Below are 26851 nucleotides of genomic sequence, written 5' to 3'. Positions count from 1 at the left end.
TTGATCATCGCATCTAACGGTGACATATTAAATCAGGGTTGTACGCCCCAAACATTCAAAACACACTAAACCACGATACTACGGATTTTCATCCTTTTCGATCAGGCAATTCAAAATGCCTTTCAAATCACAACTTCCTAAATTTCGATAGGCCATTCAAAAGGCCTTCAAACAACCTCATACTAATTCAAAGGCATAAAACCTTGTGCCCGAACTACGTTGACTCTGATTCTCCATAAGAAGATACGTAGGCACTTGGATAACCAAGGCGAGTCCCCCTTCCCTAAAATCTCAATTTTTCCCCTATTCACTTCTTTAGCTATTATCCTAAATATTTTAGCCATAAGCCTTCACCTTAGATTCAAAGCCATAGGAAAGGGTTGAGGGTGCCTAACACCTTCCCTCGACCTGATTATAATAACTTACCCAGAAATCTCTTAACTGCGTAGGGTTTCCTATTCGCCCTTCAGAATAGGTGGCGACTCTAAAACCTTTAATTTTTAGGGCAGGTTGCTACAGCAGAGTCGCATCGACCTCCAAGAAGCCCCACACGACTTCAAAAGCCCATAGAAAAGTGAAGGCGCTGGGATGAAGCTGGGACGGACACAACTGAACCACCTAAAAACGCTCCATTGCAAGTGCGTAAAAGGGAGCATCAGCCCGGCCTCCTTGAAGACGAACTCATACATAGCAAATCGAGGACCGGAAAAGGCCGAGCAAATCCTCTGGTGAGACTTCGGTGCAAAAGCACCCCATGAAGGGTCCACACCCGGCTCGAGGTCTTCGAGAACGTTAAAAGCATCCTTAGGATGCACCGTAAAACGCGAGGCGATTGTTCGAGGGGCGACAACCACCCAGTCCTCGAGTTTCCTCGGGGAAACCTCCATGACTGGAACTTCTTCATCCTGCGAACGGCCAATCACCTCATCTTCGTCAGATATGTCAAAGACAGCATCGTCTCGGGCTTCGTCGGCCATTTACCTGAAAAGCAGAGGAAACAGTGAATTCAACTTGTCAAATCCACCCTTCCACCGTAAGTCAAGTGAAAGGGCGAGGAGAACAGGCAAAGAAGGACTCCCACCTACGACCGACGTCACCGGGGCACTCGACTGTGATTACCGGGCCTGGCCGGCTGAAGTCCGACAACGACGCTGGCCCTTGACGATCAACTAAATAAAATCAAACTGCTCTAGGAAAACGCGCATGCATAATTCAGAGATTACTCTCATAACGTGGTCGGCGCACACATTCGGCTCCCCTCCAGGCTCATAGCCTATTCGGCCCACGCAACCGTTTTCCCTCGTCAACCCTAAACCCCTCTCGGTAAACACGTATAAAGCATACGCCATTTCCTAACCCGCTCGGCATACTCATAGCTAGCTATCTCCTAGATCTGAAGTAAATATAAAGAAGAAGACGAGGACATTTACTTGAGATAGCGGAGGAAAAGCACACGACGGAAGACGAAATCCTTGAGCGAATCTTGGGAGAGTTTCGAATGCTAAGTGACAAATGAATGGCCTCCTCACTCTTTATATAAGGGAAGCAGACCAAAGGGTGCCATGATTTCCTGGGGAGCCTAAGAGACGCAATCATTGCCTACACCCTAAAGGCGGCTCTCAGCATAGGAAAACGCAAAAGGCACCATAAAGTGCCTTGGGAAGCCCAACGAGGCGCAATCAATGCCTGAGCCAAAAGACGGCGTAATAATTATGACACTCCAGACAGTCGCCACCTGTCAACCAAAGCTTAACCAAACGGATCGAAACGTTTCATCTTAAGACCAACAGTAACTCCGTCCGCCTCCTCGGCCGAACCGTGCGCCGCCAAACCGATCATCTCCTCGACCCAGACATCTCCCCCCGATAACTCCGCTCCCCGCGAGTCGAGGACACAGATGACAAGAAGACCTTAGTTTACCACGAACATGCCCTAAAGGACGTATGCTCGGCCAAACCTCAGCGAAAGTCGTCACTCCCTCAGAACTAACGACTTGGGGGGCTCCTGTTCTGGACTGGGCCGAGCAGGTCCAGCTCCCCTTTCTAGCCGAGCAGGCCCAATTTGTTGGGCCCATCTTGTTACCGTTACGAACTGGTCAAGCATAAAGACCACGTGCATAACGCTTCAGCGAAGGATCCGGTCAACCACCTCCGAATCCTATGCCATGCTCACCCAGAACGTGAGTGACCTGCTGACTCAGCCCTAGCAGAGGTTGTTCTGGCAGTCTCCTAGTACATGGGCCTCCAATTGGATTTGGCCCAATTAGGAGACCTTGGCCCAACGCTGGGGGCTATAAATACCCTCTTTCACTAGTGGGTCAGGTATTCATTCTCTACTTCTAAACCCTCATTCTCTCTGATAGCTTCTGACTTTAGCATCGGAGAACCTTGCAGGTACCCCCCCCATTTTGTTCATCAAGCCAGATCCAGCGCCGTGACGATCCATTCTGATCAGGTTAGATCAGAAAGATTCTCAACCAATTTAGGGAAAGTGTTCAAGTCTGGGTGTGTGTGCCTCAGAGCATGCTTTTCAGAGTCCTAAATGGGAGAATGTTTGAAATTGAAATGTTTGTAATTTTGAATGTGGTGAAATAGGAGAAATATATCTCTATAGAGACAAATCATGTCTATCTACTGTATGAAAGATTTGAATTTGACTGGCTTGTATGAGGCCCAAGCTTGTGGCTTAAAAGAGGTTTTATTGACTCTGGGAGATGACTCCACTGGGAATTGACTTTTGACTAAATGATTTTGTGTTCTGTATGAAGCTCAGAATTGTGGCTGACTCTAGTTGGAGAATGTTTATTTTATTTGATTGAAAGGCTTATTTAGTATTCTGTACAAAGCCCATAATTGTGGCTGACTCTACCTAGGGAGACTCTATTTTTCTGCCTTGTACAAAGCCCAAGGTTGTGGCTGGCTGCTGAAGAAACAGAGTTTGAATACTATGGATGACTCTGTTTTATGCCTTTTACAAAGCCCAAGGTTGTGGCTGACTGTAGAAACCTGCCCTAAAAATAAAGATTTTAGAGTCGCCACCTATTCTGAAGGGCGAATAGGAAACCCTACGCAATTATGAGATTCAGGGTAAGTTATTATAATCAGGTCGAGGGAAGGTGTTAGGCACCCTCAACCCTTTCCTATTGGCTTTGAATCTAAGGTAAAGGTTTATGGCTAAAGTATTGAGGTTTAATAGCTAAAGAACTGAATAAGGGGAAAATTGAGATTTTAGGGAGGGGGACTCGCCTTGGTTATCGAAGTGCCTACGTATCTCCTTATGGAGAATCAGAGTCAACGTAGTTCGGGGACAGGGTTGTACGCCTTTGAATTGATTTATGGAGGTGTTTGAAGGCTTTTTGAATGGTCTATCATAGTTTTGAATGAGGATGAAAATCCGTAGTTTGATTTGAAGTGCTTTGAATGTTTTAGATTTGGGAAGTGTTTTAGGATTTGGGCGTACAACCCTGCTTTTTATTTGTTACCATTAGTTGCAATAATCAATAGGTTTGATTACCACGGCTAACGGATTGAAGGGAGGATTGCTAACCACTATAATCGATGGATTCGATTACCACGAATAGCAAATGAATATGTATTTTAAATTATCGTTACTCCTCATAATCGATAGATTCGATTACAAATAATAACGAATTTTGATAAAGGGAAAATGCTAATCATCGTAACCAATAGCTTTGGTTAAAACCATTTAGCAGAGTAAATTGTTATTTTAATTTATATTTAAGAATTAAATAATTATTTGATTATTACCTACCGCGATTAATTGATTTAATCGAAGCGAATAATAAATTAAACCTTATTATTTTGGCTAGAAAACTAATGGGGATTGGACAAACCCTAATGCCTTGATAACAATTTTCTAGGGTTGTTGTGATTTTATAATTAGAGATGATTAAATAAATTAATCGACATAATCAAATAATCGAGAGATAATCATAATGTCAATTATTAGCCTAGTCTTATTTTTATCATTTAAATCCCAAATTAAAAATTATACACATTAACATACATATATATATAATTAAACAATTAAATAAATAACATATAAATAAATAAAAAATAAAAGAAACCTGGGCGTGATCCTGTGTGGCAGCCCTTGAGGGTTCATGGTGTGCCACCAATCCTTGGTACGTTAGATCTAGAAAGGAGGAGATCGTGTGGTGGAAGAGCGAAGGTGCACCATATCAGGCAGGGGCACATTGCATTGGATCTGTAAAGAATTAATGGTAAAACAAATATGGTAGATCCAGGGATTGAACCCAGGACTTCTCCCTTGCATCACTTCTCCCTCTTCCAATCCGGCTACATGATGTTTGTGTTAGTAACTGGATCATCAAATTACAAAATGATAAACTAGAATTGAATAAATAAATAAATAAAAGGAGTCAAGAGTGGGCCCCTGTGTCATGGAGAAACCCAATCAGAATTAGAGAGAGAACCATTCCCCTTTGACCAACCAATCACTTTGCACGACTGCGCTGCGCTGGAAGTCAAAGCCAACCAAAGGAGAAACGGCCGCCGGAACAGTACGTCCGGTGGTCTTCTCCGACCGCTCCGGCCACCTCGCCTGCGAATTAGAACCTGAATCAAAGCCCAGAGTATCCTCTCCCCCTAATTCGGACCCTGCGATTACGATGGTGATGTTTGTTTCACCTAAAAGTTCCTGAAAACGCAAATACGAAGAGCAAGAAAATCTTGCCCTAACAATGGCAGGATGACGAACCTGCGCCAAAACTCAATTCCAATACGTCAAATCGACTCTGACCAATGCCATATACATATAATGATGCTTAACAACAATTCATACCAGAGGAATAGCGAGTTTGAGATCGATAATTGTTACCAAACGGATGCAGCCGAAAGTGACGATTCTGAGGCACTCAGGGCTCGTATGAATGCTTGGTTTGACGCCTTAGAGCTCCAGCAAGAGGAAAAGGTCCTTAAAACTTGTTAAAACGCCCTGGAATTCATGGCCAGAAGTTGCACCCCACTTGGACTCGTTATCACCCTTAGAAACCCTAGTTTTTGGTTCTCCTCCCCCCCTTTCGTCCTCCTCTCTTCTCAGTATGTATATCACTGCATTAGGGTTACTAATGGGCCTCCAACATGATAGCAATCCAATCCTCAAGCCATGCATTATTTCTTTTGTATTTTATTTAAGATAGAAATTCAAAAGGTCACAAAACATCAAAGTAGGTTTGGTAAATATATTCATGTATTGAATCATTTAAACTATTTTGAAAAAAAACAAATCTTAGGTTTAAAATAAATTATTCCAATTTTTATATGATTTATCCATATTTACATGAATTAAAATTCAAATAAATAAAAATAAATATTATAAAGAATAAAATAATTATTTTAAGAGTCATCATAAAGCCCATGAACAAGTTCGAAATCCATTCTTAGGTCCATTTGGTTGAGAAAACCACAATCACTTAGTTAAGATTTCATGTATTTCTCCAAAATCGATCAACTTCTAAGCCTTGTATCTGCCTCACTTTTAATCATATAAATACATTCTAGGACTTTTTAGAAAGCTTGACGAGTCCTTTAAAACCTCCTTTTGGTCTCACCTCAATTGAAGCTTCCATGCTCAAGTTCTGGGCTTTGACTCAAAAGGTGTTTTTGTTGACCTTTTTGGAGGACCTGTAATCTTTAGTACCATATCTCTCAAATGATGCATTTCTGGCTTTGGCTTGTGAGAGACAAAGTTGTAGAGAATCAAATTTCCTTCAAAATAGGCTTTGGATGGGGAAATTTTGATGCTCTATGTGAAAGTTATGACCAGTCAAAGTTGAGTTGACTTTCTCCTAAAAAAACCCTACTTTAAACCTTTGCAAATGTTCATTTCTGATTTTTTATTGATGGATCATGATCATCCTATGATCAAATGATGGATATAGCCCCACACACTTGATGTTGACAATAAATCTTGAAGTTTGACTGTATTTTGACTATGGTTGACTTTTAGGTCAGCATAGTCGATTATTGATCATCGGAGTCATTGAGTGCGCAATCCTTGGAATAGAAGCTTGATAATTGACATGGATATGCTCTGATACATATGTGACACCTTGAGATCCATTTGAGGCCTCAGAGACTTAAAATTCCTTGATAAACTGCAAACCCTAGTTTTGGAGATCTTTGATTAGGAGAGAGTTATTTGCACAAACCCTTGAACCCTGAGCCATTGAAGATGAAAAGAGGAAGGCAAATTTTGGGGTATGACAGCTGCCCCTGTTTAATCTTCTTAAACCTGAAGAGTCAGATAGGCACGTCTGCCTATTATGATCTAAAGGTAGAAGATGATTGGACACTGAAATGCCCTAAAATTTGCATGGGAAGAAATTATATAGGGGATGGGCTTACAGATGCCACCCGAGGCGAATACCATTTTTTAGAGTGTGGAGCAAACGCCTTTTGGAAAGAACCCGGTGCCTTGATTATAGCATGGCCTGAAAAGGCAACATGAATTTTATGCAATGTTATGATGCATGCGATGTGTGATGCAATGAGCTTCTCAAAATAAATGAGAGCAATGTATGTATATGCATCATGTATGAATGAGGTATGTTAGTTGGATGATGCATGATTGTCAGTTAAAGTATGTTAGTAATTTTGAAAAGAAAGATAACACCTTTGATTGTTATTGATGGTGTTTTGAAAGAGATCACTTCCGAGGGACTAACGTGATAAGAAACCCAATTGAAGAACCCTTTGTAAGACCCTTGTGCTCGAGCGTGAGAGAAAAGAACCGTCCTGCTAAAGCCTGAGTCTTACATAGCGAGGACTTGTAAGAGGGATCACTTGTTATGATTCTAACAAGCTTACCTGCACCAAAATGGGAATCGTTTGCTATAATTCTAGCAACATTACCCGCACCAAGAAAGGAATCGTTCGCTATGGGTATAGCAAGCTCACCTGTACCATTAGGATAATTTGCTAGGGTTATAGCAAACTCACCTGCACCATTAGGGTAATTTGCGAGGGTTATCGCAAACTCACCTGCACCATTAGGATTATTTGCTAGGGTTATAGCAAACTCACCTGCACCATTAGGATAATTTGCGAGGGTTATCGCAAACTCACCTGCACCATTAGGATAATTTGCGAGGGTTATCGCAAACTCACCTGCACCATTAGGATTATTTGCGAGGGTTATCGCAAATTTACCTGCACCATTAGGATAATTTGCAAGGGTTATCGCAAACTCACCTGCACCATTAGGATTATTTGCGAGGGTTATCGCAAACTCACCTGCACCATTAGGAGTCACTTGCCCTTGTTCGGACAAGTTTACCTGCACCATAGGAATTACCTGCCATGGTTCTAACAAGCGTACCTGCATAAGGAGAGATCATTTGCTATAGTTCTAGCAAACTTACCTGTATCAAAGGAATTGCCTGCCATGGTTCTGACAAGCGTACCTGCATGAAAAAGATTCACCTGTTTGGAGACTCACGACTCGAGGGTCGGAGGAAATAGCATGTCAAATATTCACGACTCGAGGGTCAGAAAGGAAACGATATGGGTCGGAAAATACACCTTTCACAACACGGGGGTTAGAAACTCACGACACGTGGGTCGGAAAATACACCTTTCACAACACGGGGGTTGGAAACTCACGACACGTGGGTCGGAAACTGGACTTTTGTAGTATGTGAACGCACTAGATGATATGTATATGCTAATGCCTATGTATGTATTTTATGAGTGAAATGAACAGTAAGGTTATTATCATCGGTAGGATTACCGGGATACATCAATCAGGTGATCGGGTGAATATCTCTGTAAGGTTGCTATCATCAGTAAGGTTACTGGCATCGGTAAGGTTACCGGAAAGCGTCAATCAGGCGATTGGGAAGAATATCTCAGTAAGGTTACTGGCATCGGTAAGGTTACCGGAAAGCATCAATCAGGCGATCGGAAATAAACCAACAGTAAGGTTACTGTCATCGGTAAGGTTACTGGGAAGCAGGTGGACAATGTAGCTTAGCACCAGAGTAATGACTTGGATATGATAATGCTTATGCTCATGCATATGTTGATTGATGTAATGAGTGGAATGAAGTAATGTCTTCTATAAGACTACCTGAAAAGGTTTCTGGAGTGGATATGAATGTTTGTCTTAAAGAAGACTATCTGAAAAGAATTTTAGCAACGAATGAGGAATGTATTTAAAGACGACTAACTGAAAAGGCTGAAAGATGTATTTAAGAAGGACTACCTAAAAAGGTTATTGGAGAGGACAGTGAATGTCTTAAAAAAAACCACCTAGAAAGATTCGTAGAATGTCTTAAAGAAGACCACCTGAAGAGGTTCATGAAAAGGATGACAAATTGTCTTAAAGAAGACTACCTGGAGAGGTTCCTAGAAAGGATCATAGGATTTGTCTTAAAGAAGACTACCTGAAGAGGTTCCTGGAAAGGATGACAGTTCGTCTTGAATAAGAGTGCTTGAGGAAACTCCTAGAAAGGATCGTGAGATTTGTCTTAAAGAAGACTACCTAAAAAAGGTATGGTATAATGTATCAACCAATGTATGTAATGCGTGACTTATATGTTTTTGCATAATGCTCCAATGATAGGTTGTTGATAACCAAAGCGTATATAGTTCGCTGGAGTTGTAGGTTTGTTTGATAAGGTGGGGTGTGATGCTAGCGCGACTTCCCAATCCCTGTTTTTTTGAATTTTGAAGATCGTAGTTAGGAGAAAGATTTGTTCGATGTAGTAAAGTGTGAGAACGCCTTTTCCTTTTGTTGTGCGTCTTGCCCCAGTTTGACCCTTTGGATTACTCCACGCCTTTAACCTTTTGAGTTGTTTGCTTCATGGATTTGATATACAATGCCCCAATGTTTAGTGGAAAAGGATGCCTATGATCTTCAAGCCATGAAGGAGGTGCCCCGAGAAATAACCTTGTCATATGCTTCGACGTTTAGATTGAAGGGTATGCCCCTGATCTCCAGGATATGGAGGGCTATCCATAGTGTTCTATCCTTTTGAATTTGAATTCTTCCCATGTTTGACATGCCCCTGTTTGTTATTGCTTCGAGGTGTGCCCCAAGTCGATTGAACCTTTAGGATGAATGCCCCTAGTTAATAGGATGTTCGATTGCATGCCCCTGCGATCCTTGAAATTTTGCCCCTGTTTAGGAGAACCCTCTAGATGTGGTTCCCCCCATTCCAGAGTCTTTACTCGAAATGATCGCCTTTGATTAAACCAGTTTCGAGATTTCCTCGATGCTAAGTGTATATTCGTAGATGACGTTGTACTCTTCGGGAAGTAACTCCAATGCGATGTGTATGCAAGTTCGAAATCGAAGTCTGTTATGAATTAGGACTGGATGATTAAAAGTGAATGCTTGAAGAAGCGTAGTGATTGGAAATAGTTTTAACAAACCTAGGAGTCAGTATAACAAAATCCTGCTTAATATGTTTTCGTAGTTAACCTTGCCTCAATTAGGACTTTTGAATGTTATAATTTGGCCTGGTTCACGGTTTTAAGAAATAATGGATATAAGGCTCAAAATTTATTTAACCCAACCCCTTTCTCCTTGATGTTCTCCAAATCCTAAAAATTTGCCTAATCCAATGAATGTGCTTTGTTTGTAAGAGAATCGTTTTAGTTTTGACGTTGAGCAGAAGCCTTAGTAGAGGTCCAAGCATTGATGAAAGTGTTGTAGAGATCCAAGCGTTGATGGGAAGCTTCGATGATTTAGCAGTCACAAGATTATCCTTCGTATTTCGCCTTTGTTTTTATCCCTTATTTTTGCATGAACCAAATCCTTTGAGTTTGATCCATCGGGATGCCTTAATTTTTGCCTAAGTCTTTTTTTGTTTTCTTTTATGGAATTTTCCATTTTGACTTAGCTGGCGCTTTTCTCCTTTTTCTTTTGAATGCTCCTTGGATTTTGAATATTGTGACTGCTATGTTGATTTGCAAGCTTCGAATTTGATACTTCCTCGATCTTGAACGATATATTGAGGAAGGAGATGTTGTGAATGTTACCTCCATTGCTTCCTCAATCTTGGATGAACGCGAGGAAGAAGATACGCCTGAACCTTTGCTTGATCCTTATGCTTGAACCTTTTCTTGGATTGACTGATTCTCTTGGCAAACAAAATACACCATTGAATTAATTGAAATCTACCCTGCCCCTGGTTGAAATCAAGGTTTATTTGAAAAGTAGGAACAAGCTCCAACTCCTGGTTCGAGGGGGTGACGAGGGATTAACATCCTTATATCTCCACTGTTTAGGGATGGAAACAATGCCTGTACATCGTCGGTTCGGTCTTACCTTGAAAGCATATGTTTAGCTGGACTTAGTTATTTGTATTCGTCATTCTCCCTTAAGTTTGTTAATAATTGAAAGTCGAAATTGAAATAGAATAGAAGGGTGCGAGTGGAAAGTCGTAGTAGTGAGCGAATGAAGCGAATGAATTGATTTCAAAACATGCCTGATTATTTTATTGAATTATTATTCGAACGGTACAACGTTTTACATCAAATAACATTTTGTGATCGTAGGAGTTACAACTTGAAAGATAAACCTATTAATCCTAAGGGCGATCTCCTTTGTGAATCCGTTGACCTTGTTTTACTCCTTAGTTCGTGGACTTGTAGAAGTAAAGGGTGATCTCGAATTCTTCTTGGGCACGTCAAACCATTCGCAATTTTCGGAGTTCGTAGATTGATGAAGAAGACCTATGGCCCTTTTGCCCCTTGGTGGGGAGCTAACCTATGTTGCTTTCCCTTCATTGTGGTTGTGCATCTTTGTTCAGGATATTGCCCCAGTCGGACTGATCCTTGCCCCCCAGGTTATCGTAGAGCGTCCTTGTAAATTTGATGTGTTCTAAGATGAACCCCTTTATGACTAGATACCCCTTGAGTGCATCTATGAGGGAACTCTTTTGTTGAACTAATCCTTGTTCGATTATAACCTTTGTTATATTTATGATCCTGTTATGACAAGGCATGGACACGTGGCTGGCACGGTGAAAGGCATCCTCTCTTTCCTTTGTAGGACCAGGCTTACTCCCAATAATTGATCCTCCTTTCTCCATAGTTTATGATCCTTTGGATTTTTCTTTGCGAGTCTCGGGAAATCGGCTAGCACAGAACGGGTGAATGCGGACGAAGATGGGAATGTAAATGTATGAATGCATGAAAATGCAAATGCATGCGTATGCGAAAGACTCCTTTTTTTTGTATACGATGACTCCTTGTATGTAATGCAATGCAAATGTGTAACGCATAATCCTAGGGATAGCCTTAGAGGCGACATTAGACCCTAGTGAAATCCTTGCAAGATAGGTGTTATGACACGCCAATGGGAATCCCTTAAATCAGGGAATAGTAGAAGGTAGCAGCTGATGACTGTTCAGGACAGTCACCAAGTCTCATGACCTTCGAGAGGTCGTTCGACGTGTACTTATGAAGTTGTCCCCCGTGGGAAGGTTCTCTATGTGGAACGCAACCTATCTAAGGACGATATTGGAGAAAATGAAATCCCTACAGGCTAGGGATGAAAGATGTATAAATGGAAATTCAAAACCCTACGAGTTAGGGGATACGCGGGAATAAACACAGGTTAACCGTTCAAGACAGTTACCAGCTCTCATGGCCATTGTGAAGCCAATCGACGTGCGTTAATGAGGATGTCCTTCAGGGGAAGGACACGTTGTTGTAGAAACACATGAGCGTAAAAGAAAATCCCTACCGGCTAGGGAGTTCGTAGGAGCAAGCATAGAGTGAACGTTCGAGACAATCACTATATCTCATGGCCATCGAGAGACCAATTGACGTATGCTAACGAAGATGTCCTTTGTAGGAAGGACGCGTAGTTATAGAAATACAAGGATATAAAAGGAAAGTCCCTACAGGCTAGGGAGTGCGTAGATGGTGATGTCCTTCGTGGGAAAGACATGGTCTTAGGAATTAGAGTCCCTACAGGCTAGGGAATACGTAGGGATACCTGCAAAATTGAAACGCATAGATATTCGAAGTATATAAATTGCAAGCATATAATGAGCACAGAAGCACAAAAGTCCTAGGTTCATAGGTTCGACGTAGCGGCTTTAGGGAGCCTACCCTTTCCATGGGAGTGTTCTAGAAGGTCTCATGGGGTCGTTCGTAGCCTTCGAGACTTTTTGTCTCTTTGGATTTTAGAACAACTCATTTTATCCATGAGGTTCAAATTTTTGGGGTAGGTTCTCAGAGAGATCAGCCAAATACCAAGTCCTGCCCTCAACAAGGTCAAGCCTCGTATTGGACATTTCCGGATATTCAACCCACTCTGAGTGGAGTTATCAATGAGACTCGTAGGCGATTCAAGTCCCCCCTGGTCTTAAGGATAACTCCCACACTTAGGTTTTAACAAACAATTTATAATATCCCGAAAAAGATAGAAAACAACAATTTATATCAAACGGCAATAAAGATAGATAAGTAATTAAACAATATTTAAATTACTGTAAAAATTTGCGGTAACTTAAGACTGTAAATAAATAAATAAATTTAAATTTAAATATTTAAAACTAACCTGGAAATACAGCCGCTTATAATTTAACAATATAGTAAGACAGTAATTAAATAAAAATTTAAATTACTGTAATTTAAGGCTATAAATAAATAAATAAAATTAAATTTAAATATTTAAAGAACTAACCTCAAATCCGGCTGCTTATAATTTAGACAATGCATTAAAGCAGCAAATATTTAAACAAACATATGCATTTATTTAACAGACGTAAATAGATGGAGGGATAAATAAATAAAAAAGTAAGAGGGTGACTTAAAACGCAAGACATTCGCAGAATATAATTTGCAAACATATAATAAGCACAAAAGCACATAAGCCCTAGGTTCAAAGGTCCGGCATGACGGCTTAGGGAGGCTACCCTTCCCATTGGTATGTTCTAAACAAGGGTCTCATGGGGTCGTTCGTAGCCTCCGAGACATTTCGTCTCTTTGGATTTTAGAACAACTCATTTTATCCATGAGGTTCGAGTTTTAGGGTAGGTTCCCAGAGAGATCACCCAAATACCAAGTTCTGCCCTCAACAAAGTCAAGCCTCGTATTGGACATTTCCGGATATTCAACCCACTCTGAGTGGAATTATCAATAAGACTCGTAGGCGATTCAAGTCCCCCCTGGTCTTAAAGATAATTCCCACGATTAGGTTTTAACAACAGTTTATATATAACCTAGAAGATGTAATAGGAATAAAAATATTCAATTAAATAAATATTTAATTAAATTGCGGTAATGAAATTTCAAAGGAAGTAAATAAATAAAATTTAAATATTTAAAAAAACTAACCTTGAACTCCGGCCATTTGCAATTTTAAAAAAAATACAATACACAACAAATATTTAAATAAACATGTATTATTTAAATAAACTGTAAATAAACGGAATTGCGGTAAATAAATGAAATGGCAAATAAATAAATAAATAAATGTTAATTAAATATTTATTAAAAACCATAAACCCTAAAATGGAAAATTAGCCAAACCCTAAAAAATTTGCCAAAAACCTAGATTTTTCGCCAAAAACCTAAACCCTGTCAAAACCTATAGGAGCCTAATAATTCACCATTAAGTGTGTCCCCAGCAGAGGCGTCGGCTGTAGCAACCTGCCCTAAAAATAAAGATTTTAGAGTCGCCACCTATTCTGAAGGGCGAATAGGAAACCCTACGCAATTATGAGATTCAGGGTAAGTTATTATAATCAGGTCGAGGAAAGGTGTTAGGCACCCTCAACCCTTTCCTATTGGCTTTGAATCTAAGGTAAAGGTTTATGGCTAAAGTATTGAGGTTTAATAGCTAAAGAACTGAATAAGGGAAAATTGAGATTTTAGGGAGGGGGACTCGCCTTGGTTATCCAAGTGCCTACGTATCTCCTTATGGAGAATCAGAGTCAACGTAGTTCGGGGACAGGGTTGTACACCTTTGAATTGATTTATGGAGGTGTTTGAAGGCTTTTTGAATGGCCTATCGTAGTTTTGAATGAGGATGAAAATTCGTAGTTTGATTTGAAGTGCTTTGAATGTTTTAGATTTGGGAAGTGTTTTAGGATTTGGGCGTACAACCCTGCTTTTTATTTGTTACCATTAGTTGCAATAATCAATAGGTTTGATTACCACAGCTAACGGATTGAAGGGAGGATTGCTAACCACTATAATCGATGGATTCGATTACCACGAATAGCAAATGAATATGTATTTTAAATTATCGTTACTCCTCATAATCGATAGATTCGATTACAAATAATAACGAATTTTGATAAAGGGAAAATGCTAATCATCGTAACCAATAGCTTTGGTTAAAACCATTTAGCAGAGTAAATTGTTATTTTAATTTATATTTTAGAATTAAATAATTATTTGATTATTACCTACCGCGATTAATTGATTTAATCGAAGCGAATAATAAATTAAACCTTATTATTTTGGCTAGAAAACTAATGGGGATTGGACAAACCCTAATGCCTTGATAACAATTTTCTAGGGTTGTTGTGATTTTTATAATTAGAGATGATTAAATAAATTAATCGACATAATCAAATAATCGAGAGATAATCATAATGTCAATTATTAGCCTAGTCTTATTTTTATCATCTAAATCCCAAATTAAAAATTATACACATTAACATACATATATATATATATATATATATATATATATATATATATATATATATATATATATATATATATATATATTAAACAATTAAATAAATAAATAAAAAATAAAAGAAACCTGGGCGTGATCCTGTGTGGCAGCCCTTGAGGGTTCATGGTGTGCCACCAATCCTTGGTACGTTAGATCTGGAAAGGAGAAGATCGTGTGGTGGAAGAGCGAAGGTGCACCATATCAGGCAGGGGCGCATTGCATTGGATCTGTAAAGATTTAATGGTAAAACAAATATGGTAGATCCAGGGATTGAACCCAGGACTTCTCCCTCTTCCAATCCGGCTACATGATGTTTGTGTTAGTAACTGGATCATCAAATTACAAAATGAAAAACTAGAATTGTATAAATAAATAAATAAAAGGAGTCAAGAGTGGGCCCCTGTGTCATGGAGAAACCCAATCAGAATTAGAGAGAGAACCATTCCCCTTTGACCAACCAATCACTTTGCACGACTGCGCTGCGCTGGAAGTCAAAGCCAACCAAAGGAGAAACGGCCGCCGGAACAGTACATCCAGTTGTCTTCTCCGACCGCTCCAGCCACCTCGCCTGCGAATTAGAACCTGAATCAAAGCCCAGAGTATCCTCTCCCCCTAATTCGGACCCTGCGATTACGATGGTGATGTTTGTTTCACCTGAAAGTTCCTGAAAACGCAAATACGAAGAGCAAGAAAATCTTGCCCTAAGAATGGCAGGATGACGAACCTGCGCCAAAACTCAATTCCAATACGTCAAATCGACTCTGACCAATGCCATATACATATAATGATGCTTAACAACAATTCATACCAGAGGAATAGCGAGTTTGAGATCGATAATTGTTACCAAACGGATGCAGCCGAAAGTGACGATTCTAAGGCACTCTGGGCTCGTATGAATGCTTGGTTTGACGCCTTAGAGCTCCAGCAAGAGGAAAAGGTCCTTAAAACTTGTTAAAACGCCCTGGAATTCATGGCCAGAAGCTGCACCCCATTTGGATTCGTTATCACCCTTAGAAACCCTAGTTTTTGGTTCTCCTCCCCCCTTTCGTCCTCCTCTCTTCTCAGTATGTATATCACTACATTAGGGTTACTAATGGGCCTCCAACATGATAGCAATCCAATCCTCAAGCCATGCATTATTTCTTTTGTATTTTATTTAAGATAGAAATTCAAAAGGTCACAAAACATCAAAATAGGTTTAGTAAATATATTCATGTATTGAATCATTTAAACTATTTTGAAAAAAAACAAATCTTAGGTTTAAAATAAATTATTCCAATTTTTATATGATTTATCCATATTTACATGAATTAAAATTCAAATAAATAAAAATAAATATTATAAAGAATAAAATAATTATTTTAAGAGTCATCATAAAGCCCATGAACAAGTTCGAAATCCATTCTTAGGTCCATTTGGTTGAGAAAACCACAATCACTTAGTTAAGATTTCATGTATTTCTCCAAAATCGATCAACTTCTAAGCCTTGTATCTCCCTCACTTTTAATCATATAAATACATTCTAGGACTTTTTAGAAAGCTTGACGAGTCCTTTAAAACCTCCTTTTGGTCTCACCTCAATTGAAGCTTCCATGCTCAAGTTATGGGCTTTGACTCAAAAGGTGTTTTTGTTGACCTTTTTGGAGGACCTGTAATCTTTTGTACCATATCTCTCAAATGATGCATTTCTGGCTTTGGCTTGTGAGAGACAAAGTTGTAGAGAATCAAATTTCCTTCAAAATAGGCTTTGGTTGGGGAATTTTTTATGCTCTATGTGAAAGTTATGACCAGTCAAAGTTGAGTTGACTTTCTCCTAAAAAAACCCTACTTTGAACCTTTGCATATGTTCATTTCTGATTTTTTATTGATGGATCATGATCAACCTTTGATCAAATGATGGATATAGCCCCACACACTTGATGTTGACAATAAATCTTGAAGTTTGACTGTATTTTGACTATGGTTGACTTTTAGGTCAGCATAGTCGATTATTGATCATCGGAGTCATTGAGTGCGCAATCCTTGGAATAGAAGCTTGATAATTGACATGGATATGCTCTGATACATATGTGACACCTTGAGATCCATTTGAGGCCTCAGAGACTTAAAATTCCTTGATAAACTGCAAACCCTAGTTTTGGAGATCTTTGATTATGAGAGAGTTATTTGCACAAACCCTTGAACCCTGAGCCATTGAAGATGAAAAGAGGAAGGCAAATTTTGGGGTATGACACTGACTAAGTGGAAAGACTCACTGTGGAGACTCTATTATCTGCCTTGTACAAAGCTCATGGTTGAGGCTAACTCTTGATGGAGAAAGATCTACCAGTTTGGGATCTTTTGACTCAAAGGGGGATATCTGCCTTGTACAAAGCCCAAGGTTGAGGCTAACTCTACTGAGGGTTACTCTGTTGTTCATAGATTGAAGGCTGACCCTTCTGGGGTCTATGCTTTTATTAAGCAGGGATTGATGAATGAAAGCCCAGAGTTGGAGGTTGACCTTACTAGGAAATTTGTTTGAGTGATTGAGACTGGCCTAGGGTTGACTCTACCGGGGAGTTTTGAAGGTTTGAAATGAAAGTTGTTTTTGGAAGCTAACCCTTTCCAGGGAATTTGGATTTGAAGGATTGATTTTGGAGGCTGACCCTTTCCAGGGGTTTTGACTTATGAAAGGAATTGTTTTAGACTTCTTGTTTAGAGCCCAAGATTAAGGCTGAATCTGACTGAGGATATTTCAGATGTGGAATCTAGACTCTACTAAGGAGAAGAGTAACTGGAGATTGAAGATATGGGTGACAGAGACTGTCCATGTCTCTCATTCCAAAGGTGAACTCAATATTGAGATTGAGACATTCTTAGCTTATTTGAAATCTGGTTTGAAGAGTAGAAGAATCTCACCAGGGTAGGCTAAAAGGTGACTAAAGATCTGTTTCTATGTTTATAAAAAACCTGATGGGTCCTTGTATACAAGCTCAAGAGAAAGTTGTGAATATGCTTTTAAGAAGCTTGTGGGTCCTTGTATTGTAAGTCCAAGAGGAGGCTAATCGAGGGTCATCGAGGGTCCTTGTTATAGCACAAGAGAAAGCTATGTTGGTTTTGAACTTATTTGGCTCTAAGAAAATGGGTAAGAGGTTTCACCGGGAATAATTCCTCTTGGGTGGATGTGCCCTATTTTTGTTCTAAGGCTTTTTTCAAGATGTTTCACCGGGATTAATTCATCTTGAGGTTTAAACTAAGGAATTCTAATTAGGAAAGAGCCTTCACCGAAAAGACATTCTCAATCCTAGGCCATAGTCCTATAATATATATATATACAATTTATTTGTCCTAAGGTTGTTCTCAGACGGAGTTCTAAACAATTTATATATGTACAGTTGATATTTTGACAGGAATTTAAATGAAAGCTTGTAAATTGAAAGCTATAAAGCCTAACCTGGATGAAGAGGAGCCCTTTGAAAGATGTATGTACAGGAGGGTTTGGGTCTTAGACTCAAGGAGAGGCCCAAAGGCAATTGATTTGAAGTTGTTGTTGTTTTGAAAACAAGATTGAAAGTTTGATTGTAAACAGTTGAATGTTTATTGAAAACTGTTTTGAAATGTTTTGTTTTGAAAATAGAAGAAGTGAGGATGGACACTAGGTCACATAGGTATATGAAGAGTTTCACCGGGAATAATTCCCTTCAATAACGAGAAGAAATTTTTGAAAAACAAATGAGAAATTTTCTGTTAATAGATGACCAAACCAAAATTGGTCATGACTTGTAATTTCACTTCATGAGCCTAACATCGGACAAGCATAACTCCTAGCTCAAAATGAATTTAGAGGAGTTTGAGGACAATTTGGAAAGCCCTTGACATGTACTTCAATTCATTAGTTTGGAGTTTCTTCAAAATATTTAAGGAAATTAGTGAAAATGTCCCATGAAGTTTGAAGAAAACTAGGGTTTCTTGGCTAGTTTCATGAGTGCAACAACTTTGAAGCTCCATATCTCTTCAATGGTTGATTTTTAGCCAAAAAATTATATGTGACAAAGTTGTTTATTGCACCAAAATCTACAAATTTGATGTTTGGAGTTTTTTGAGCTGTGTAGGTGAAATATTGACATATTCCCTTCTAAAGTTTGGAAAAAAGAGACCTTTAAACACTTAAAAAATTTCTAAGTGTGAAAAGTCAATCTTTGACTTTTTGATTCTTGATTGATTTTCTTGATTTTTCTTGGTCAAATTACTTCAATAAACATATATTGATTATTTTGATCTTCAAAGGTCCATGGTTGACCAAAAATCTAAAAAGTCAAAGGTGATATTGTATAGTTGACTTTTCCAAGTAAATTGTGAGTTTTTTGGAGATTTCAGGTGAATCAAGCTACCCTCTTCAAATGGATGATATGAGTGTATCATATTGAGACAGTAGAGGTTCTTGAGCCATGGTTTGAGTTATGGAGCCATGTCCTGATTAAAAGTCAACTGTCTAGGTGAATTAGGTCAAAAACCATAATTTGTAGGGCAGATGAAATTGATGACTGTGGATCTTGAATTGAAGTACAATTCCCATTGGATATTGTCATAGGGATCATTTGAAAATGATTGAACACTTTGAGTGATGCCCAGGAGCTTTTTAGGGTCTCCCAGATGTGGGCCCTGATTTTAGTCCTTGATAGGCTCAAAACCCTAGTTTGGTGACCTGAGCAAACCTGAGTCCTGATGACTGGTGTTTAAACAACATAGGTGAATGAATGAATCATTTTGAGTCCTATGATTTTATTATAGGTTATTTTCTTATTGATTGATCCTTTTCCTGAGCTTCTTTGTTCTTGAACACCCTCGAATGAGTACTAGGTAAACAAGTGACTGTCCTGGGTACTTGTCTTTGGTTGATGAAATGTCTGGAGATGTGACATCTCAGGGGGAGTCAAAATTAGGGTATGACAGATGCCCCTATTTAATTTTCTTTCATCTGGAGGGAGAAAGATTGACATCTTGATCTCTTCTGAGTGAAAGAGACTTAAATACCAAAGAATGCCCGAATTTTGGGCGTTCCTGAGATGTTGCAGTGATAATGAAATGTTCATTCATGACTTGATCCCGTTGTCGCACTTTGTGATGGATGAAGAGACAAACTCCTGTAGAAATGTGTTATGTGAACTCTGGTGAATGGATGGCAATATAGAATGCGCGATCCATCTTCTCTGACTAAGTGATGATACCTAGAAAAAGGTAAATAACCTCCCCTCATTTCGGATGTCTGATCGCGAAACTGGTCTTAGTCGTAGTAATGTTACCTAAAAAAGGTAAGCAACCTCCCCTCGTTTCGGATGTCTGGTCGCGAAACTGGTCTCAGTTGTAATAATGTTAGCAACCTCCCCTTGTTTTGGATTTCTGATCGCAAAACTAGTCACAGTTGTAGTTTTGGACGATATCTCAGATAAAGAAAAAATCTCCAAGGGTCTGTTTCCTCATCAAACTTCTCACCAGTGTCTGTTGGAGAGATGCCATTTGATGGTAGATAAGAAACTTTATCACACTTTCCTTCAATTTGATGTCTTCGAAGGAATACCATATGATCGTGCGTCCTTTTGAGGAGATAATGACTCTGTTTGAAAGTGGATGAATTGTCTTCGGGAAGAAAACTGCCATTCATCAATTTATGCCGGGGAGTTAACAAACTGTTTTCCAGGGGAAAAACTGCCATTCGTCAACTCTGATGGGGATGAGCACCATGGAAGTAGACAAACTATTTCTTGCAAAGAAACTGCCATTCATCGACTCTGATGGGATTAAACAATAGATAAACTGTCTTTCTTGAGAAGGAATGCCATTTGTCGACTGTTAGGGGAACAAAAGTGAACAGACTGTCTTCTTGAGGAAAATTGCCATTTGTCGGCTTTGCGGGGAATATTAAGGGTAAAAAAACTGTCTTCTTGAAGAAAACTGCCATCTGTCAAAGAAGTCTGCTGAGGAATCCTTAAGCGAAACAAACTATCTTCTCAAAGAAGTCTGCCATTTGTCGCCTCGTCGAGGAACTCTTGGATGTGAACAAACTATCTTCTGGAGGAAGACTGCCATTTGTCGACTCCGTGGGGAAATCGAAAAATGGACAAACTATCTTCTTAAGGAAGATTTCAATTTGTCGCTCTGCTTGAGAATCCGAACAAACTATCTTTTTGAGGAAAATCGCCATTTGGCAATCCTGCTGGCGAGGTATTGAAGGTGAACAAACTATCTTTTTGAAAAAGATTGGCATTTGTCGACCCTGGCTGGGAGAAGTAATGAGAGTGAACAAACTATCTCCTTGAGGAAGGTCGCCATTTGTTGACTTGCCGAGGATTACCAAAAGTAAACAAACTATCTTCTTGAGGAAGACTGCCATTTGTCAACCTGCTAGGGGGGAAATCCCGGAATGGACAAACTATCTTCTTGAAGAAGACTGCCATTTGTCGGCTTGCAGGGGACAGTTATGAGTGCACAAACTATCTTCTTGAAAAAGACTGCCAACTGTCGATTCTAGCAGTGGATTCTTGATTAAAAGGTAAATGAACCATTTTCAGAGGAAAACTACCATTCATATACTATGAGGGGAATTACCCGATGTACAAAACGTCTTTGTCATACCCTTAAATTTGCCCATCTCATTTCACCTTTCAAAACTCATACCAAGGTTCAAGACTTAGGGGCATACTCTCCTAAACAATGACCTCCTAAACTAGGGTTTTGATTTCTCTGAAGAGAATTAATAAATCAAGGTCCCCAATGGATATCAGATAGTTCATGATGTTTCAAATTATCTCTATGACAAAATTCAGGCTTCAATTCCAAGGATTGCTCAGTAAATTGCTCAGAAAGTCAATAGTCGACTAGTTTGACCTAAAAGTCAACTGTGGTCAAAGTACAGTCAAAATTTCTGATTTTTGGTCAACATCCTCATTTTGAAGTATCATTCATCATTTGATCAAGGGTTGATCATGATTCATCAAGGAAAGTTTAGAAATCAACTAAACCTAAAGTTTCTAAATTAGGGTTTTTTGATCTAAAGTCAACTGAACTTTGACCAGCCATAACTTTCATATGGAACATCAGAAATTTCCCATCCAAAGCTTAATTAGAAGAAAATTGAATTCTCTACAACTTTTTCTCTCAGATGCCAAGTCTAAAAATTCTTCATTTGAGAGATATGGATCAAAAGATTACAGGTCCTTTTTGAAAGTCAACCAAAAGCAGTTTTTTGTCAAAGCCCATTGCAAACCTAGAGCACACTGTTTTGCAGCATCAGAAAGCCCTAAGCCGAGCCCTTCATATTCAAGAAAATTTCAGACTCGAATTCCTAATTACAAGCCAATTCAGGAGTTGTCAGAGATCAAAGCACGCTCCTCAAGCTTCCCTGATTCATTCCAGATCATTACCAAGCCTTGCAGCACCAAGAATCATCCCTAATTTGCCACGGTTTGCACCATCTTTCATGAACTCTATTTCAATTATTCATGCCTTTTAAGCAAAATTTGGTTGCATATTTATGATTAAAATGATGTTATGATCGATTCTGGAACGTTAATTGCATTTATATGCTGCTATGAGTGTTTTGCCATTGTAGGGTTTCGAAGCTCTCAATCAGGGCTTTTCGTTTTAGGCAAAATTAGATCCAATTACGTGTGCCAATAGATTCGTGAGGTCTGGACGATTCCATTGATGGGGTCGCGAAACATTTTTTTGTGTTTTGTGGATTTTATAGCATGCAAGGCTATGGCTACGAAACCTTGTCCGTAGGTAAAAGGTACAGGACCTAATACGACTGATGAAGGTTGAAGATGATGAGGTGTCGTCTCCGGAGTGGGTGGAAAGCGCGTGCGTTTGGTTTGAAGTCTGGAACGATTCAGTACGTTATGACTTACTTGGATACCGTGTTCCCTTAGTGCTCTTCCATCAGATCAAGCACTCCCTCCATCCAATGCACGTGAGCCTGCAGGCGTACCATGATCCATCTAAGGTGTACCACATAGGATCCATACGCAGGTTTTTGAATTTTTTTTATTTTTAATAACATATTCTTCCTTTTTCTTTCTATTTTTTTTTTTAAAAAAATTGTTTTAATAATCTTTTAATAATAAAAAAAACCTTTTTTTCTTACAAAACAAAAAATCTTTTTTTTCATATAAATTAATTTAATTTAGTTTATTTAATTAGTTAAGATAATTGATTAAATTAGGGTAATTTATTTAAAAATTAGGATTAATTAATTTAGGATAATTTAAATTAAATTAGGGTTCATAAAAATAATTTAATCAAGATTAGCCGACATTTAAATTAATTAGGTTAAAAAAAACTAATAATTAAATTTTTAGGTTTGTTAGCCTCGATTAATTTAGAAACCCTAGAAGCCTTAGGTTTTTAGGTAGGTGTCGTCCATTAACTAATGTGTCATTTTTCTCATAAAACCTTATTCCCTAAAAAATCAGGGTTTACCCTGAATCTTTTTCAAAAACCTTTTTCCTTCTTCTTTTTTCAAAACCTTTTCTATTTTTATTAATTTTATCAATACCTTTTATTTGCCTTTGCCTTATTATTATATAATTCTTGATTTATAATGTATCTGCCTCAAAGCCTTGTAATAGTTTAGTTATATTCCTTCTATATTTTGCCTCTATTTTCCATGCAGGTGTTTATTATAATAGTTTAGGTTTATATTTCCACCTTTATTTTTCTGCCTACAGGTGTTTATTGTAAAAGCGTAGGACTTTTAAATTCTGCCTTTAATTTCTGTATTTTTTAACTGCGTGGTTAGTAATCCTAGGGAGTGCAAGCCTGTTAATTGAATTAGAATAACTAATTACATGATAAAATATCTGAATTAACCACGTGATTGTGCCACACACACACCTTTAGGGTAACCTCTCTTGTTGCCTGTTGCCTTATTATTTGTTTCCTTGTTGCCTTATTCACTACAAGAAAAAAAGTGATTTGCGACGGTTATTTTAGCAAATTGCGGCGGTTCAAATTGTCGCAAAATCTGGTTCGCGACAGTTTTTCAACCGTCGTAGAACTGTGTGTCGCGGGGCTGTTTTACGACGGTTCAGAAAACCGTCGTCCCAACCGTCGTAAATATTTGCGGCAGTTCTAAACCGCCACCAAATTATAACTGCGACAGTTCTAAAGGTTTCGACTGTATTTGTTTTGGAAGTTAAATTACGGCGGTTTGAAACCGCCGCAAATTGTGAATATTTAAAAAATATAAATCCCACCACAAATATTTAGAATTATTATAAATAAACAAAATAAAAAATTAAATTATAACTCTATTCCAATTCTATTAATGTTCTAAAAAGATCCTTATTGTTACTACCAGAACTAATACATCATAAACATGAGTAGGTAACCTAAAAAATTATTACTGCTACTGCAAAAAGTGTTTGTATAAGAGAACCAATACACCATAAACATAAGTAGGTAGCCTAAGAAAATTCTCATTGCTACTGCAATAAGTGTTTGTATAAAAGTTGATTTTCCACTTCATGTGCTTCCAACAATGCCAATTTTCAATCCTCCACAAAACATGCATGTCAGGCCACGCAACACGAGCAGAAGATGTGGAGCATATCGAACCTTCATCACGGACAACAAATCATCACAAATGGTGAAATCGAGCACAAACAATCATCTTGTAAAAACATAATGCTACAAGTATTTTGTATCCCAAGCACACTTTTATGTTCACAAGCTAATTTCTAACTGTTTTGAAAAGAGAACCTTAGCATAACTTTCAAAATCAGAACAATATTAAGAGGCACCAACAAGCATTAAAAAGTTGTCTACCTGCAAGTTCCGTATATAACCTTGCCATATGCGGGCCATGAAGCATCAGGTCTATTTACTTCTTCTAAACAAAGGGAGGCTCACTTTGAATGCTTGTAAATTCAATCCATAAGTAACAGCTAGACCAGCAAGACCTTCGAAAATTGGAAAAATTGAAAGAATTATGCTCAACTCCTCATTACACAAGCCGAGTAAATTTTAACAGACATATGATACAAGATTTGAAGTATGCACCTGGATTTATGATTCTCGGTAGAATCAATATCAAGAACATCAAGGAAAAGACAAATGTGATGGAAGACATCATAATAAGTGGATGCATAACCATTCCATAGCAGCAGCAATATTGAACTTTGGCTGAGAACACCCTTCCGACAGTTTCATGTCTGCTGCATGAAATCTTGACTGTTGGTCAAAGCTTCTAATGGTTGAAGGATCGTATATTGTTCCCGTAAAGTGTTGAATGATAGGAGCTTTGAATACTCCACATAAACGTGATAGGAGCTTTGAATGATAGAGTTGATTTCAAGAACCTGATTCATACATACTACTAAATATCAGTTGTTATAGATAATCACATGTGCCAACCAGCTTTTCAAGTGCTCCTGCATAAGCAATTTCTATAATAAAAGAAGAAAAAAAAGTCAAATTGTTCTAAAAATCTATCATAACAACTTATAACCAACTTAAAAAAAACTATACCCTATATAGCTGCAAATTTTGAACACTTTAGAATGGTAGTTTTCTGAAGAACATCTATATATTGAGAAATATAATTAAAATGAAAAGATTTGTGGAAAAAATATACACTCTTAAACTACTAAGTATGAATGTTATAGTTGTAACTAAACTAAATTAAGGAGTAGGCATTTCAGTGGCTATATATTCTTATAAATGTTAAGTAGCAGCTTTGTTTCTTCAGGGGTTTCTTTGGGGTGAAATTTTGTTTCTCTAGTTCTATTTTATAGTTTACATGAATAACTAATAAGACAATATTTTATCTGTCAAACAGACTCACTAATTGTCATCCTTTTATATACATCCAATTTACATTGTTCCATCTATCATGATTGTCATTTTTAATCTTAGTTAAATTACTTGGATACCTAATCCACATTTCTCAAGTCACTGTCATATTATTACGAGATGATGAAATGAGATACATACAATACAACTTTAAAACCAATAACAACATATCTAGCCATGCATAAGATATGTTTTAAACCTCCATCATTTATAGAGACAATATAGTTGAGGGAATTTTAAATGTGGACATGAAGAAATTAAATGATGTGACAGGAAGTAACTTATAAATATTTTATAAAAATTGATAAATAAGCCAAAAAAGAAGAGATAAATATTTCACAAAATTTGCACCTGGTAGTTCAGTTGGAAATGCTGTAGGTATGATTTGGTAGATTAATGGTGAATCTACAGGAAATGCACTTGTTGATGGTGTAACTACTACAAGAGACAACGAAAGAGATAACAATAAAACAATTGCCAACTTTGATTATATAGTTGTGACAATAATTATTTTTCAATTGAAAGGCTTGAAATATTAAGAATGACTCTTCATCTTAAGTTTACAAAGAAACCACCACATTCATAAAGATGAAATATATTTACATAGATAAAGGGATTTTGTTATAGATGTATGATAACCAAATCTCAGAATGACAGGTTAACTGAGCTTGAATATAAATAGTACTAGTAATTATTACCTCAAAAAGTGAGTTCAAGTTTAACTTATTTTGGAAATTATTTTAGAAAGCATGTTTGTTCTTCAAGCAATTAGAAAAGAATATAGTATATCAGACTCGAGCTCCAACAAAAAGTAGTCTAAGCTATATATTTATCCGAAACACATGACATAACCAAAAAATCCGCAAGATTAAATAACAACCACCTAAAACCATAAACAGAAAACATGAATAAACAGCCACACCAAAAGTCATGTTTACCCAAAACCACTAAATTAGATAAAATCTTAATGACAACAATTTCATCCCCAAGAAAAATACTGGGTTAAAAACTTAATAAAATTAGAGTAAGGATTTAGGTGGAAATAGAAGAAAACATCTCAAAGTAGTAATAAATAATAAGTAAATGATAGTACCATGTCGAGAGTGAAAGTTTGTTTCGATGAACATCGTACCGGGATCAACTAAGGGGACACAGGTTCTGAAAGCGGGTATCAAGTGAGAGATTGTGAGCGATTCTGAAAGTAGTAGTAGAATTATCATTAAAGGATCCTTAATGATATATATTAGACTCTAGTTAATTTTACTACATCAGCAAAATTTAACAGAGATTAAGCTTATTTAATGTACAGTACTAAGATAATATCGTT

At 38.0% G+C, this 26851-nt stretch overlaps 1 long non-coding RNA gene across 1 annotated transcript; it reads right to left on the bottom strand.

Annotated features, from left to right (window-relative positions):
- Window positions 1-24500: 24500 nt before the first annotated feature.
- Window positions 24501-26068, bottom strand: LOC131637226 (uncharacterized). Its single transcript, XR_009294293.1, has 3 exons — window positions 25876-26068; window positions 24733-25031; window positions 24501-24632 (listed from the first exon to the last, which is right to left on the bottom strand). It is a non-coding gene; the product is annotated as an uncharacterized LOC131637226 (long non-coding RNA).
- Between the last annotated feature and the right edge of the window lie 783 nt (window positions 26069-26851).

The sequence above is a fragment of the Vicia villosa genome, unplaced genomic scaffold, assembly GCF_029867415.1.
Source record: "Vicia villosa cultivar HV-30 ecotype Madison, WI unplaced genomic scaffold, Vvil1.0 ctg.001948F_1_1, whole genome shotgun sequence".
Classification (NCBI taxonomy): Eukaryota; Viridiplantae; Streptophyta; class Magnoliopsida; order Fabales; family Fabaceae; genus Vicia; species Vicia villosa.
The sequence above is the reverse complement of the archived record's forward strand: the minus strand, read 5'-3'. Positions and strand labels throughout refer to the sequence as shown.